We start from the raw sequence: 15,619 nt of genomic DNA on the forward strand, positions 1-15,619 counted from the left end.
AATTCGAGGATAACTTTGGATTATAGAACACATAAAAATTATTTTTGAGAATTTCTATAATCTGGTTCGCGGAAAAGTGAAAGAAAAGCGATAAACATCCCGCGAAGATTACCCGTAAGCGGGGATTTTTAATCGTTTCGCGTTCTGAAGCAAAGACTCATCAAAAGGTAGGCAACATAAGACGACGATTACATCCTGACAGCACGACCGATTACAGGACATTACCCTTTGGGTATCGCGCCTAATGATTGGCAAATGTGTGAATGTGTGAATTCATAAATCTGATGTAAATATTTGTACATATTTTGTTAATATGTAATGAAATAAACATAGAAGTTGTAAATAAAATGAATGAATGCGGAAAATGTAAATAATGATATGAATTGAAAAGAAACACGTAAATATTATACACTGTCAAGTTATTCCCAGGTATGTTATGAAATTCTTTAAATCTTTCATGACCCCTCACACCCTAAAATCTACGGTTTCAGATGGAAATATTTTTCAAATAATTTATATTTAAACAACTTATATTTAAATAGTATTTTTATAATATGTATGTTGTAAATAAGATTTTTATATTGTATTGTAAATAGCATATTTCAAATCTTAAATTGTTTGTTAATTCACAATCAATTAAAAACTTATGTACACAATCAAGTATAGATCTATGTATAATCAATAAATATTTTGTATATACCTTTATAGCTATTTACAAAATACCTTTTTATTTTTTATTTTTTATTGTTACGATACAAGTTTTGGGCCTTATACTGTCAGGATACGGCCCTGTCGAGATTCGTTAACGGGCACCAAACACACGTACCACGGATAAGTGAAGTTGAGGGAACTACAAACGACAAACATTAACATAGAATGTTGACGGAAATTGTAGCCGGAAGCGCGGACAGATAAGAAATTCACTTCTTTTTTAAGTTTAAGCAATGCTTATATGCAAAGGAAAGAATAATTAAGAATTAAAATTTTAAACATGATAATGAGTCGATAATGTGGATAGACTGTATGTTCACCTTAAAATCTCAGTGACACCAGGATAGAGAAACAGCGTTTTTCTGCTGGGTTGGAACATGAATGAGAGGTGTCCTGATTCGACTTCCAGTCGAGCTCGGTACACATTAAAATGTTATGTAATAAAACAATAGGAGGACGAAGTATGACACTGAGTTGTACTTGGTTGGCTGAACGCAACAGGAATCTTGGCCGACTGTACGCATGATCATACCTAATGTGTGAAAGTTCTATCCTAGATTCGAAGTAAGTCACTGGCAAAGCCGTAAAGGGCCGTAAACTTGCTTTGAATCGGTCGGAACCTGGATTCCTGGATTTTGCGTTAGGAGTGTAATGAATGTAATACAGGAGATAAATAGAGGATGAGTCAGGTAAAGAGAGATTTGTATGTGAGTGATGGCAAGCAGAATTAACGGCGACCTCTGATGTTTAACAGAGATAGGGAGGAAAAATGCTGTTGTGAACGATAATTGCGCGACATGGAGAATATTCCCTCTCTCATTAAATTTACTTTAATACATTCATTTACTTTAATAATTGTTGTTCTCTTCAACAAATTACTTTTGTTTTCTGATATAAAACTTTGTGTTGATGAAAAATTTGGATTTTGCAGAAATTCATAAACAGATGCGATTTCCGGTATTCAGACAAATACGGAAATACTATCTTCTCTCTCTATTGTTGTGTCTTCTTCCATCTCACTCTAAAGAGGCGGGTCCAAAGTTACAGAAATCCCATCCCTCCTTTTGTGGGCCGACCCAAGGTTATGTTTACCTTACTTCCCGAGTATATAAACGCGAGTTTGGAGTCCCGCGGGGGCCGAAAGGAGTTTTTTTCGCACTGTTTATCTGGACTCGCTACGCGTGTAGACTCCACGCGGTGAGTATGTAATCAAAAAACATGTGAAAATAACAAAAACTCGCGTGCGGTGGTTAAAGCCAGTAAGGTAGTCGACATACACTCATATTTGTCAACTTAGGAACAAGATCGAGAGTTAGCAATCTCCTGCTCCGTCACAAAAACGGGAGTTCTAAGGTGAATTTTGTCCAAGTTAGGAATTTTTAACAGTTAAGCGATTTTAAAAGCGAACTTAGTCTCTGTTTGCCCGTGGCAGACCAAAGAAATCTAAAGTTTTTTCCCTATTATTTTGGCCGCGTTGGTCGGCTGTGTCAGCAAGCATAAACTGAACTTAGCCGAGTTGTGTGTCGTAGAAAGTCTATGCACTGTAGACTCAAACTGTATTAGGCAGAAATAGTCTGAATTAATGCTGAAATGTATTTTAATTACATTTCTCGAAACTTAAGAATTTAAGAGTAATTTTAACAATTTTATAACTTTTCATTCTGTTGTAATGAGATAGTCTCGGAAAGAGCTGAAACGTACTCGTCCCTTGTTGACAGCTTGAATTAGAACTATTAGCACCAATATTATTAATAACGCCCGATGAGCGTGTAATTTTCCCGTTGTTCCGAGCAAATTTGGTTCATTTGTGGATTTACTTAAATTTTTCCAACTTTCTTACAAACGTAAGTTGTGCGCGACTAGCAGACATCAATGGAAAAGCTAACAGCTGGTTCTGTGATTATTTCTAGTGTTTCAGGGAAACTCATGACCACTCATATGCTCATGAAATTAGCCAGCAGGAGCTTAGAAATTTAAAATCGAGGTATCACTCTCGGCTCTAGCCGAGTGGTATGTTGTTAACACATTTTTGTATTTTTTTCTTTTTTAATTTCTTTAATAAAGCTATTTAATTGAGGGAATTAATTTAATTTCCGGAGAATTTCTTAGGAAATTACGTGTAGTAAGGAGGTCAATTTCTTTCCTATGTTGGAGAACATGCTGTATGAAGGTGCAATTCTCAAATACCAGTGTTTCGATCGCCCACCTCTCGTAGGTGCCAAGTTTAGTGATTAACTTTAATGCTCTACCATTTCTGGGTCTCGATGGTACATGATGGACGCCGGGCCCAGTAAAGAATCCCATATACTTTGGGTTCTCTCGAAGTGCGATTCGACCGCTTGAGTTCAACCAAGCTTTCGGCTGAAATCGAGATGTACCTGGAGTGTCTTGACCCAGGTCTTATTGAAGCTACGCCATGTGTCACCTCATCACATTATTATTTTTTTCTTACTGTTACGGGCCTCCGTAACATTATTTATATTTTTTAATTTTTTATTATATATACAATTTTTAATTTTTTGCAATATTTTTTAAAATTAACATTCCTGCATTTTATTTCTACATCCTGTACAATTACAAACAATTAAGATACTTAATACAAAAGTATGTGTATTCTATATAAGATAAAGGAAGAATGCATATGATTCATATAGTATTATATAAGTTTATTTACGTACATTTATAATATAAGTATGTGCATTCTGCATAAGATAAAGAAAGAATATTTATATTTCTTATCCGCAAAATAGAGTATCAATAATCGCATTTAGGGAACGATATTTTGTCTAATTTTTAAAATTATAATATCAAATTCATTAGATTATCATTTTATTAAAAGTAACTGATATTCTATTACATCATACTTTACCGTCAAGCATGAATATTCGGAAACGCGGAATGTTTTCTATATCGTATATGAAATATTCGTCAGAGAAGAAATGAAAACGATCAATCAGGAAAACGAAGTATTGGCGTCAAGAATAAATGTGAGTAAGGTAAGTAATTAAACATTAGTATAAGTTAATGACGTCACGTGTATGACCAGACGCGATTAAATTAATTCTAGGAAATCATCTTTGATTGAATAAATTAATAGGTGTTTGATTAAAGGGGTAATCAAATTTGATAGGAGTTTGATATCAAATTAATTAGAGTTTGATATCAAAATTTAATTAAATTATATCTTACAATGTTGCCTAATTTACACTATAAATAAGCAAAATATAGGGAATTTCAACCCTTTTAAGACCTAATTTGGAAACAATGCACTATTAAAACCCCGTAATACAGCGTAAAAAACGTCGATTTAACGTCCGCCATCTTGAAAAGGTCAGATTTGCTTTGGTAACTACTGTCTTGGACAATGACTGATAACTTGACACGACCTCAGCAAAAGAAAATGGACATGAAATTTGGAACATGGATTATTAGAAGGCTTTATAGGGCAGACGCTTTAAAATCCGTAACGAGTGAGATAGAGAAATACAGGATGGATCTAGTAAGAGTTCAGGAAGTTAGGTGAGAAGGAAATGGATCTGTGAATTCCGGAAATTCTACGTTCTTTTACGGGGAAGGAAATAAAAATCATCAGTTAGGAACAGGGTTTTTCGTTCACAAATAAATATTACCAGCAATTAAACGAGTTGAATTTGTTACTGACAGACTTTCTTTTATTACTCTTAAAGGACGGTGGTGTGATATTGTTTTAAATGTTCATGCCACAACAGAAGGTAAGGATGACGATATAAAAGACAGTTTTTACGAAGAAGTGGAACGGATCTGTGACCTCCCGCGATACCATATGAAAATTCTATTAGGGGATTTCAATGCGAAGGTAGGACAAGAGGAAATTTTCAAACCGATTATAGTGAATGAAAGTCTGCATAAGGAAAGTAATGACAACGGCGTTAGGCTAGTGAACTTTGCAACAACTAAAAACCTAATCGTGAAAAGTACAAAATTCCCATTTCGCGACGTCCATAAATACACTTGAACATCACCAGACGGAAAAACACATAATCAAATTGATCACGTTTTAATAGATAGAAGAAGGCAATCTATCACAATTGATGTCCGGTCGTTTAGAGGGGCTGATTGTGAAACTGATCACTACTTGGTAGCAACAATAATAAGAGATAGATTATCGTTGAATAAAGGTAATATTCAACGTTCAAAAACGGAGATATCTAATTTCAAGAAATATGAAGAGAGCCAGGTAAGAGAGGAATACCAGATTTAAGTTTCAAATAGATTCGCGGTTTTAGAAGTTACGGAGTGAACTAGTGTTGATGATACTCGGATTGAAATTAGAAATAGCATTAAAAGTGCAGCAAAAGAAAAATTGGGACACGTGTAAATACGTAGGAACAAACCATGGACCAGGAATGCATTAAACTAGCAGAAAAGAGAAAACAGGCAAAATTACGCTGGCTACAAAATCCGAATGAAATAACTACACAAAAATTCGCAGATATCAGGCGGGAAACTTCCAAAATTTTTAGAACAAAGAAACGCGATTTTTCGAAAGCTAAAATTAAGGAACTCGAAAATAATAGTAAAAATAAAAATATTCGGAACATGTATAAGGGGATCAGCGATTTAAGAAAGGCTATCAATCTCATCCTTATATATTAAAAAAGCTGACGGAACAGTTCTCACCGATACGGATAGAATCTTAAATAGATAGAAAGATTTCTTTGACGATTTGCTGAACACGCAGTCAAAAACTAATGTGCGTGGAGAAAAGGAGATACACACCGCAGAACCGTATATTCCAGAACCCAACCGAATAGAAGGAGGAACCGCTATAAAGAAATTAAAGAAATACAAATCTCCGGGTGTAGATGAAATTAATTTTAGCTGGTGGCGAAAAATTGTGGAACAAGATACACAAACTCATTCTCCTTATCTGTATGAAGGAAGAATTGCCACAAGAGTGGAAGAATCATTGTTCCAATTCACATGAAAGGCGACAAAACTGACTGTAAAAATTATTGAGGCATTTTTCTTCTGTCAATATCCTATAAAATCCTTTCAAATGTTCTATTAGCAAGATTGACCCCATACGCAGATGAAATTATTGGAGATTATTAATGCGGATTTAGAAGAAATCGATCAACTATCGACCAAATATTTATCATTCGACAAATACTCGAAAAAAAAGTGGGAATACAATATCCCGGTACATCAACTATTTATTGATTTTAGAAAGGCGTACGACTCGGTTTGGAGAGAAACATTATACAACGTTCTTACAGAGCTTGGAATACCGAGAAAGCTAATAAGGTTAATTAAGATAGGTTTAAATGAATCCCAAAGTAATGTCCGGGTAGGAAAATTTTTGTCCACGAGTTTTCACTCGAAAATGGCCTCAAAACAAGGAGACGAGTTGTCGCCATTATTATTTAACTTTGTGCTGGATTACGCTATAAAGAAAATCAAAGATAGCAACGATGGCCTAGAGTTGAACGGTATCCACCAGGTTATGGCTTTTGCTGATGTGAGTTTAATAGGGGATGATAGGAGAACAATAGAAAAAAATGCAGAGATATTATTAAACGCTTGCAGGGACATGGGTTTAGAAGTAAATGCAGAGAAAACTAAATATATGGAAGTGTGTCGGGACCGTAATACAGCAAATTATGTATACGTTAAAATATTAAATAATACTTTCGATAATGTGAATACTTACAAATATTTAGGATGAATATTAACAGATGAAAATCACAATCACGAAGAAATTAAATGTCGACTAAAAGCAGGGAATTCGTGTTACTATTCTGTTCAAAATCTTTTGTCATCGCGAATTCTGTCGAGGAATTTGAAGCTTAAAATATATAAAACGATAATCATGCCTGTTGTTCTTTATGGTTGTGAAGCATGGTCGCTTATTTTAAGGGAAGCACATAGATTTGAAAGCATTTGAGAACAAGATCCTGAGACGAATTTTCGGAACCAAGAGGAATGGGAATGGGGAATGGCGGAAACTTCATAACGAGGAACTACATAATTTATACGGTTTACCCAACATTGTCAGGGTCGTCAAGTCAAGAAACTTAGATTGGTAGGTCATGTAGCTAGAATGGAAGAAAGTAGAGACGCTTTGAAAGCCTTGACTGCAAGACCAATCGGAAAACGACCATTAGGAAGTCCTAAGCCCAAATGGAAGAAGAATATTAAGATGGATCTCGCAGAGATAGGATAATAAAGTAGAAACTGGATCCAATTGGGTAAGGATAGAAGTCAGTGGAGAGCTTTTGTGAACGCGGCATTGAACCTCCGGGTTCCATAGGCCATAGAGTTAGTTAAATTTTACTTTTCTCCATTTTCTTAGGGGCCGCGGAGGGCGGTGTAGAGCATTCACCCCTGGTGGGTTTGGTCCCAGCTTGTGCCAAGTAGACTTTGTGCTTGACAAACATCATGTACATGGGTTTTCTCGGGGTTCTCACGTTTTCTCCCGGCTTATTCATTCCAGCATTTCATTCATTTCTCATCACTACCGTCTCTTTGAGCCTAGCTGGCTGGAACGTGAAACTGAAATATTTTATTTCATTTTTTCCGTTTTCTCAAAAATTATGGATGAGAATTTACCAGCATGTCGTTATTTTTAGTTCCATGCATATACTGATTGACATATAGAATGTTTTATCTGTGAACGACATCTTAGATAAACAGCACAAGTGAATATGAAATGATATCTTTGAGTTTAACGTCTTATGACTATGCGTTTTTGGCTAAGAGAGACGGATGATTAAGGCAAATGAATGATGATGGAATAATTGGTGGAATGAAAATGTGGGAGGTAAAGGAGTCAGCGAGAAAACCCACGGATATGATATTGTATATTACAAACTTAGTTGGGTGGGAATCGAATCTGGGACCCTCCGCACCAGCGGGTAAACACTCTTCCATGGAGCCATCGTGTCCCCTCTAGATAAGCAGGAATTGAAGCTTAAGGGTTAATGATTGAATTTTGAAATTCTCACTAACTGCACTGTAGGCCTATATTGTCGTTTAGCCAGTGTCATATGGAAAAACTCAGTTTCGCCTTAATAAATAGCGTGGTTACTCGTACATCATCAATTATTAGGTATACAAAACCGTCTTTCTCGATTTTCTCAAAAACTGCGCATGAGAACTTACACTCACTCTTATAATTGTGTTCAGCTGAATGAGATCTATCGACTAATATACAGTACCAGTCAAAAGTTTAAGACCACCTTAGATATGAGCAGGCTTGCCAACCATACGAAAATTTTATAACGCACGCTTCTTTCTTGGAATTTTTGAATTTACGAATAAACTGTATATGTGCATTAAATAATTATAAAATACACACACCGCAGTTTTTAACAGTCATTCGCCTTTAAAATGAGTCAATAAAGATTTGAGAATTGGCAAATGGCAACTCTGCATCTATTCTTTAAAGTCAATAAAGTTTATGAGGGAGTGCAAGTATTGTCGAGCTCAGTTGATTTGGAGTTTAATGCCCCGGTCAGGAGCGAGGCTATATGAGACGTGGACCCACTGGTGTCTCTGGCAGGAAGACGAGGGGGACGCGTTCTCCAATACCTTGAAGTACAAAATAAACAATATTTTATTCTACTTTAATTTGTTTACTAATGACAGATAAACATATAAATAATAATAATTATATACAGAGTGAATCAAAAGTCTGGACACGGTGGAATAACTCGAGAACTGAACTTCGGAGCGAAAAACAACAACAACAAAAAAAAAAACATGTTTAGCAATATTAAAAAAAACTATCTGATGAAACCAAATTCGACCCTCTAGACCCACCCCCTGGGGGTTGGAGTGGGGTCAACTTTGAAATTTCAAATGGAAACCCAACTTTTGATTGCAGATTTGGATTCTACGGCCCAAACTATGTAAGGTTTCATCAACACTTTTCCGTCGATGCAAAATGTGGTGCTATAATCGGCGAAAGTAAATTAACTGTTTGGGGTGAAAAAGAAAGACATTTTGCTGTTAGCTCGAGAATCGTTATCAACAGATCCGTCACCGTTAAAGACTTATAAACGAATCGTTCAGGTGAACGTCGCTTTAACATATGAATGAACGAACGACCAATCCCATCCCAATGTTGCAATCCCATGTCATGTGCCACTAAACGTGTTATAATTCACAAATCCATACGTTGCATGTCAGAAGAGAAAACAATAATGAAACGAATAACACCCCCCCCCCCACACACACAGGTCTCACTTCTTCTACAAATGCTCCACTATAATGCCAAAATAACAGGTTACGCCTATAACATTCGTCATGTCTATCCCGAACGAAAGTTCAATCAACGTACTTAAGAGGCCTCCAAGCCACGAATGTGTTACCTGTAACTCATTCAAGCAAATAAACATTTTACAAAGTGTAGACAAAATTTTTCCCCTTCCGGGCGCGAACCAACGACACTCTCGTACTTCTAACTTCAGTATCATGTATTTACCGACTCAGCTAAATCGCCAACTAAACTCAATGCGCGGGAACGCTATCGCTAGTTGCTGACGCGTCGAGTTATCTTTACTTGCGTATATTCACATTTTAAACTGCACTAGTATTAATAAGGGCGAAAATTACATTTATTGTGATCGTCTGTATTTCTGAACGCCATTTAGTGGGGATGTACTAGAGACGAGAAGAGACGAGGCTTCAGAAAGTCTCGTCTTGTCACAGAGATTCAATAGTCGGTCCCGTCTCGCACGAAACGAGACAGTAGCGAGTCTCGTCTCGCGCAAGACTTCTCAAATTGATCTCGCGGTCTCGTAAGATCAGGCCTGACTTCTGTAGTTTCCCCTTTTACAGACTACTACTGCTATTACTACTATTACTACTACTACTACTACTACTACTACTACTACTACTACTACTACTACTCCTAATGCTACAATTAGACCCTACTACTACTACTACTACAGCTGCTACTAGTTCTAGTACTACTACAACTTCTAGCAGTACTATACTACTGTTAGTATACTCCTACCATTGGTAGTAGTACTACTACTACTAATACTACTACTACTACAAATGCTACAATTCCTATTACTACTACTACTACTACTAGCAGATAATAATATAATATACTATAATAATAATAATAATAATAATAATATAATAATAAGAAGAAGAAGAAGAAGGAGGAGAAGGAGAGAAAGAAGAAGAAGAAAATAAAGAATTCCATAATAATTTCACCCATCTAAAACTATGCAAGACCGCGAGTAGTCTCGTGAGACTACTCGCGCGAGACTTACTGAGGTCTCGTCTCGTACAAGTCAGGCGAAACGATGGAGAAAATCTTCATGATGTCGTCGCTTCGGGTAACGACGTCGTGCCACTGCTGGGCCAAAGACAACCGTCTGTCTCATAGCTGCCGTTCCTGAACAGCGGCGGGGCCATCACGGTGTCCGCTGCTAAGCCGACAAATAGGCAGCCGCCTTTGAACCAACACTAGCTCACCCTTTTCGCTGCTGCCACCCAATAATCGACGATGGTCCGACGAACTTCGTCGGCAGTTGTTCATGGGGAACGTCTCGCATCCAAAATCTAATAGAGGTTCGGATCCTACAATCAACTGTAGGTCCCGTCTCTCGCGTCCCGCTGCGGATAAACGCCCTATCAAACCCAATAGTCACAAATTTTCTTTCTTTTTTTTTGATCACATGTATACTTATTTCAGCATGTCCACAGCATTGAAGCTAATTAAACATCATATAGGAAGTTCTCCTGATTTCGTCGTTACAGCGCCACGTCACACGGCGACAACGATGTTTCGACTAAATCTTATACAGGTATGTGCGCAGAATCCGACTCTGTAATAAGAAATAAAAGCTTCCATTTCAAATGTTTCAGCTAACCCCACCTAGCGGTAGGGTGCGAGATCGTGTTCGGTACCATTGAATAACTTTGTTCATCCGACGCGTATTTCTCAAAATACTGCACCGTGTACAGACTGTCGGAGCTAATATCAAGCTCATGAACGAAGAGGAGAGGATCTAATTTTGCCGATTACAGCGCGATATCACACATGGACGAAAAAGTTTTGATTATACCTTACATTATTTGGGGTGTAGTCTCCGAATCTCCGAAGGCTCCTTTCCAGAAGGTGGGAGTAGCGTGTTACGTTTGATGTCATCGGATAGTTTCTTGAAACATATTAAATACGTTTTTCTTGCGCTTGTTTGATCAGAAGTATATTTCTTCAGTTACTCCACCGTGGCCAGACTTCTGGTTCACCCGTTATTTCAAACATAAATTAGCTTGACAGTTACAGGCTATTTTTTATAATTTCACACCATTCTAATATTTGCACGTTATAGGGCCAATTCTACACTATTCTGATATCTTTTAATCGTCAGATAAGATAACACTGGTCGCAGTGGTCATGTGTTATTTTGTGTTAGATGAGATCTACTACCGCGATAAGGTTGGAGCATTCCGATAATTTATCTTTATCAGAGAATGGTACAATCGACGCTAATGAATGTCACATTTTAGCGATTAGAAAACAGTTACGGTATATCAATACATTTTCATCTCAGACACAGAAGTCAAAAAACACCAAAGTGCAATAAGCAGATACTTCAATAGCTATACTTTTCTATAATTTTCCTTTTAATTATAACTGTTTTATTTTTTGTCCTCTACTCGCTGCTTTTGTATTTTCTGGTTTGCAACACTGATACTGCCCTAAGCCCGAATGAAGAAGGTGTGCCTTTCTCTGTGTGTAGTGTGGTTCTATCCAGTGACGAGAAGGGACAGAGAAGTGAACCAGTGACACTGAACGAGAACAGGGGTCGGAAATACTACCAAGCTCATGAACGAAATGGGGATATTTAGGGGCAATTTATTTTCCCCGATTACTGCGCCATATTATACATCGACGGAAAAGTGTTAGTGAAACCTTACATAGTTTGAGCCGTAGAATCCAAATCTGCAATCAAAAATTGGTGTTCCCATTTGAAATTTCAAAGTTGACCCCATCCCAGGCCCCAGGGGGTAGGTCTGAAAGGTCGAGTTTGGTTTCATCAGATAGTTTTTTTTTAAAAATATTACTAAACACTTTTTTTTTTTGTTTTTTCGCTCCGAAGTTCACTTCTCGAGTTATTCCACCGTGTCCAGACTTTTGATTCACTCTGTATATTTGGAATATAATATTCAGGCTGTGAAACGATTATAAAACTTCTTTATATAACTCAGGAAGTCTGTGAAGTTAAGCAGAAAGGTAACAAATAGAATTGGAAGATAATACACAGGTTGGGCTAGGTAGTACCATTTAAATCACTTTATTTGATGTCCCCCCAAATTTTGCATGTCAGAGACGCCAGTGCGTGGACCTAATAAATGTGAAATCCGAACCACACGAACTCTCACCAGGATTCGAACCCGGGTCTGCCACGCCAGAGGAACGCACATTAACCGTTTAGCTGGAAGTACTGTTTTTCAGAGTTGTGTTAATAAGGATACAAGAAATGGTGAGGACTGTGACGCCAATTTAGAGTTCGAAACTGAAAATTAGTAAATAAGTTTATTTTATATTATTGCTATTAGTAGTAGTATTATACTTGTTTATAGAATTATCACGTGCATAACGAATATACGATAATTTTAAAGACAAAAATTTACAATTTGGTTCTCTAAGGTTTGCAACTCTTAATATGACAATCTCTACTGTGCACCTTCTATTTGATGCATTAATTTCGGAAGCATGTATCACAGGTACTCTTATCCAAAGGATAATATTTGACGACAGTTGGATTGCGGAGAGATGCTGTAGCTTGTTTGTCTAATTGTGTATCTTAAAGTGAACAACAAAAAGACATTTTGTAATTGATATTGTATAATTTGAACAAAGAGCTGGAAAATAAGACAATACTGTGTTTTAGTTTTGTTTGATATATATATATATATATATATATATATATATATATATATATATATATATATATATATATAAAGGAACAATACAGTCACATAAATTTGAAACTATAACAAGTTCTAAATGTTGTGTAGGTCCTTCTACACTGAGAAAGCATTCGTTATCCGTACAGCGTTAAATTATACAAATATACGGAGGCCGTATGTTTAGTACGGAAATCTGTAAGGATTTTACGTTATCCATATGCTATGCGTACTACACTTTTTCCGGTTAGATGTTACATCAGATCGCTGCAGGATGTCTGACATTAAAAGTCTTTATATATATTACATACTATATGTATGTTACATACGTCAGCTAAAAGTTATATTCATCTATCTGTATGTGAGATCTTGACCGTCTATATACAATTCTTTCTTTCGTACGGAAAGTACATATACATGGATTACTTCCACGAAATAAGTTTTTATTTGTATGTTTGTTGCAGCATGTTACGGTTGTACTTTAAGTCTACAAACTACATCATTCACGCCTGTAATCTACGCTTTTACGTACGGAACACACGTTTCTTCAGTGTAACTTGTTCATATGTTAACGTTTAAACAGCCAAACGCATCTTATATTTTGAAAAGTGTTTAGGACGGCCCATATACGCATTTGAGTGTTTATATTGTCACTCAATGGAAGCGTAGTGCTCGTTGTTAGCAATCCAACGAGCAACAATTGATCGAAGCTTTCGAGACTCCACAGTAGAGCCTAATCTAAATCAAAGCGTAAATCCGAGGTAGTCTTTGATTTTTTACCAGTACTGTATGACTCATCTTTGAGCAATTATCTTCTCATTAAACGACAGGAACACAACTTAATAATAGACAAAAATCATCTTGAATTAGACAGCAGAAATGAAATATAAAGCAATAATCTACCATTTGCAAGAATTGTTCTTACCTTAGTTTTGTGTTCAACTTTTTACAAGTCTTACAAATATAACTGCAACACAATAGGAGGCCTGTGTCACCTGACGAAGCTACGAGAATTGCATTTAATACGCACTCTGGAATAGATAGTAAATGATTATATTTATAAGTTAGTTCCTTATCTCTTATCATTTCCATTTACTTAGTCATTCATAAAGTGTGCAGGATTTCAGATTAAGGAACAGAAAAGTTATCTCAGTGTGATGTCAAAAGAAGGTGTTTATGATAAGTTGAGTATTCTTTTATCACAAAATATGAAGGTTATTGTCTAACTAAGATTTTCTGGAACTATAAAATTGAGAATTTGCGTTATTTCTGAAACAACAATAAATAGCGTCTGAAGTCATTGACTTTTTTTCTATACACCTAATATCGGTTTGTCCGTAACCAATCTCGATGTCCATAGTAACATGCAATAAGAAAATACGAGGTATGTTCGAAAAGTATCGAATTAAATTTTCCCGCGTAAACTAATGGAACACAAGAGACTTTCTTTAGTGTAAATGCAGTTTAAATGTCAACATTTTAAATAATCTTTATGTGATTGCAGATAATCAGAAGTTATCAGTGATATAACTTCGTCATTTCTAAAAATAACTTCTTTCTTTTTTCCTCTCATCAGAGTAAAGTAGCTAAAACTCTTCGTAATTGTTCCCGATTATTTCAAGATAAGCAGTGCTTAAAATTGAATTTTTCTGTAAAATTGATATCCCAGAAATTATAATAAACATACCAAAGATTATAATAACGCAGCAGAATACCCGTTCTTCGCACGGAGAGAATAGTTTCAATTTGTACATAAAGTGCTGAATTAAGATTTCAACGGAATCAGAACTGCCACTGTTTGCAGAGGTGGACTGGGCCGCCCGTACGCCCGGAAATATCCGGGTGGGCCTTGTCCTGTCCAAAATTACTTAAGATATTGCTCGATTAGTTATAACCATTTCAAAACTCTGTCCTGGTTCACAGTAACCAGTGGTGTAACTAACGGGCCCACAGTGCTAGCGAAGGGAAGGCAGTAGTGAAATGGGGCCCCTGCCCAACCCGCAGCCTTGTTTGTTGAAAAATCAATAATACAGTAAAAAGTCTCAAAAATACATGTAAGTTATTAACTTGAAAATGTAATCTCGTCCATAATTTATGTATCAAATAATGTGATGTGCAATCGATAACATATAAAGAACATGATGCTGATTCTCCTACGGTAAGGAAATCGTGTTAGTTGTTGGACGCGAGTGGTGAAGATAAATAATGGTCCCCTGAGCACAGCGGTGGTCAGAAAACTGGTCCGAAGCCCCGAAGTTTCGAGCTTAGGACCCTTCTATTCACGAATGAAATATGTAATTCTTGGATGTGGGAGGTGGCAATGGAAAGGTCGTGGTCCCCTGAGCACAGCGGTGATGTCACAAATCGAGCCCGGGGCCTGATGTTCCCAGATATCAGACCCCGAAAGTATAGGGTCGGATCCCTTCTATTCACCAATGAAGCATGGAGTTTTAGGACGTGGGTGATTGTATTGGAAAGGGTCGGTTTTTCATGAGTACACCGGTAATGTCGTAAATATGGCCCGGGGTCCTAAGTCCAAGAACTCAGGCCCCAAAGGATGTTCATGCCATATTCTCCATGCTTTTTGCTCACAAAAGTAAGTTTTCTTATTATCCTGCCTGAATGTTATTCAAAAGAACATTACAAGACTGCACGTCAGTAAGGTGCAACGCAATATATTTGATATCGAAGACAAGGGACCTGAGCTCTAATATGTGGGGCCCAAATTCTTGGGTTTCAGGCCACTTGACCGATTTTTCACATCACCGTTGCGCTTAGAGACTCGGTTGTTTCCAACGCCACAATTTGCGTTTCGAATTCCATGTCTAAAACGGTTCCTTACTGTAGGAGGATATTTATGGGATATTCTCCATGTTCTTATCCAAGAGTAACAAAGACATCACAAAGCTGTGGGAATTAACAGGGCATTAGATTAGGACAGTTTCTTTTTATCGTATATATAAAGTACACGGGAAATAGTGGACTCCAATGG

The 15,619-nt window shown here is 36.9% G+C and overlaps 1 protein-coding gene across 2 annotated transcripts in view; it reads right to left on the reverse strand.

Annotated features, from left to right (window-relative positions):
* LOC145683779 (uncharacterized) overlaps positions 1–15,619 on the reverse strand; it is a 118,118-nt gene that overhangs the window by 51,577 nt on the left and 50,922 nt on the right. Inside the window, exon 2 of one of the 2 annotated variants that reach the window (XM_081755358.1) lies at positions 13,553–13,658. The exons of the other annotated variant lie outside the window; for it this stretch is intronic. The gene's annotated coding sequence lies outside the window, so the exon portion shown is untranslated. The remainder of the gene's footprint in view (positions 1–13,552; positions 13,659–15,619) is intronic. 2 annotated transcript variants of the gene reach the window in all.

The sequence above is a fragment of the Thermobia domestica genome, chromosome 4 (genome assembly GCF_964235325.1).
Source record: "Thermobia domestica chromosome 4, izTheDome1.hap1.1, whole genome shotgun sequence".
Taxonomy (NCBI): Eukaryota; Metazoa; Arthropoda; class Insecta; order Zygentoma; family Lepismatidae; genus Thermobia; species Thermobia domestica.